This window comes from Halictus rubicundus, unplaced genomic scaffold (assembly GCF_050948215.1).
Source record: "Halictus rubicundus isolate RS-2024b unplaced genomic scaffold, iyHalRubi1_principal scaffold1300, whole genome shotgun sequence".
Taxonomy (NCBI): Eukaryota; Metazoa; Arthropoda; class Insecta; order Hymenoptera; family Halictidae; genus Halictus; species Halictus rubicundus.
Genome location: NW_027489841.1, coordinates 10,001 through 12,500, shown reverse-complemented (window position 1 = coordinate 12,500; position 2,500 = coordinate 10,001).

Sequence of the window (2,500 nt, the reverse complement as noted above, 5' to 3'; positions counted from 1 at the left end):
TTTCCAGTTACCTACTCGCCTATTGATAGAAGCTGTGGCGAGTGTGAGGTCGATATTAGATGAGCCATGTGTACTGGTATATGTATAGCTGTCTGAAGGGTTGTTTAGGATATTTAATCGATATTGCGCTATAAGATCCTCAAGAAGTTTTCCTCTGTCATCCGTGTGACTGGAGTGCCACAAGACTGAGTTGGCGTTAGAGTCTAGGCATATTACTACGTCCTTTCCATGTAGGAGGCGTAGTATTTTGTCGAGGTGCTGCAGGTATTCCTCAATTTTTTCGCACCACTGGAAGTAACCGCTCACCAAGTAGCGGCTATCCGTTTGTGTACTTATTTCCACGCATATGAAGTGTGTGTTACTCACTTGTTCTATTTTCATTGCGTTCAGTTCTGTGTTGTACACTATTATTGCCGTTTTTATTTTGTCTGCCGTGAGGATCTTCGCGAACCTTTTCTTGTCCGCGAATACTCTCGCAGGGCCGTGACCCATGGGGAGTTCTCCATGCATGTATGGCTCCTGGAGCAGGAGTACATCTATTTTCTCTTCGTGCGCGATTTGTCTCATCTGGTCCGTCACTGCTCTTGAACCCTGCGCATTGAGCTGAGCAATTTTTGTGACTTTGCGGGATCTTATCTTTTGATTTTTATTATTCATTGTCTGGTTCTGTAAGATCAACTTCCGCTATGACTCTGGTTTCTGTGCTTTTGTAGCAGGGCTGCACGTCTTTTGCTTCGTTACCGAAGTCAATGCGGCTTAGACATATCTCTAGAGCATGCTTGTGTGCAGGGCAGCTCTGTTCTCTTGAGCCATGGTTGGCTGGTTTACCTGCCCTCTTGCAGTTTATGCAAGTGGGCTTGTCATTCTTATTTGGGCACTCCTTGAATTGGTGCCCGTCTTGTCCACAGTGGCCGCAGGTATCTGCTTTCGCCTTGCAGTACTTTGACACATGCCCAAATGCTTGGCATTTGTAGCATCGGCTTGTGGTTATGAAATCTTTTACTCCATAGGCGTTGAAGCCTACGAAGACACGCTTTCTTCCGAGCAGGATTTTTCGTAAATCTGGGGAAACCTCTGCCACCCAGTTGGTTGTTTCCTTTCCCTTTTTTCCAGTTTTGAAGAGGAGTTTGAACTCCTCTTCTAGATTGTGTTTTGCGTCTTTGTTAAGGTTCTGGTTCCTGATTGCCTTAAGGAGTTCCAGTTCGGTGGTCTCTGTTGCTACCCCGAATATTATTATCTTCGGCCTCCTCTTAGGGAGGGGGCCAATTTCCATTTTTGCCTTTAATTTTGCATTTTTGAGGACTTGCTCAAGGTCCTCCATAGTCTCTGTTTCAATAAGAATTCCGGAGTTCCCAATTTTCTTTAGGTTCCGGATTCTTAGGTTTTGTTCTGTAGGGTTAATGCATTCAGCGAGGGCCTTTTTGGTTTCCTCGCTGTTGGTAATCCCACTGCCTTTACTTGGGTAGATAGTTGCAACTGGCTTAGTCTGTTTAACTTCTGTCTTTTTCGTGACTGCTCTAGTTTTTCTGTTTGTTCTGGTAATGTCAGAATAGAGCGTAGGTTTTTGTGTTATTATGTGTTCATTGTTGTGTTTAGTCATGAAGTTATCTAATTTCTCAGATAACTGGCTGAACTTTTGGTCCAGAGATTTTTCGGTTTCGAACTGTCGGCACTTGGCTGACAGTTCTCCATATTTCCTGGCTAGTGCGTCTTTTGACGCCTTTGCCATGAGGAGTTCCCGTTGGGTTGACTCCATTTGTCTTTCTATTCTCCTGATGAGACATAGCGCTTGGTTCTTGTGCTCTTCTGTTAGAGTCATTCGCACAAGCTTGGCCAGTTTTTGTGACAGGGTCTGGTCAGTTTCGTCGCTTTCGGACATGCCCGAGTAATCGGACATGTTGGGGTCGTCGTTATTTTCTAATTTGGTCTCTTTGGGCTGTTTTCTTTTGCTCTCAGCGAGACCGTCCGAGTCATTACCTCGCTTTTTGCCTTTTCTTTTTGTTGGTGTAATCCACCGCCCGTCATTATTTAGGGACTTTGTGTTTCGGTCAGAGTCCGTTTCAGTGTCGTTCTTAGTATTATGTCCGGATTCTAGGTCCGGGGGTTTGTCATTTCCTATTTGGTCATTTTTTGTTTTTGTCATTTTATTATTTTTATCTTCCGTTTTCCTTCCTCCTTGCTTTTCCTTCCTTCCTGCCTCCTTCTTCGTCTTGTTTGTGTTTGTGTTTTTTGAATTCTCCATAACTGTTCCCACGAGTAGGGACGAACAACAGTCGCTCCCCGGGTGACGCCCTTTCCGGGGAGAAGGCTTTTCCGCTCAGGATTTCGCCAGGTGTCCTGAGGTTGCGCTAATGGCCGATGGACCCACCGACCGCCCGTGTGAAGCACGGGACCTCTCTCGCCGCGTTCTCAGCTTAGAGGTTAAGGGTTTGTTCAAGGGGTTCGCCTCCCCGTTAGGCCGACCGGCTAAGGTAAGCCCCCCGTTTCTCCCGTTCTGCAA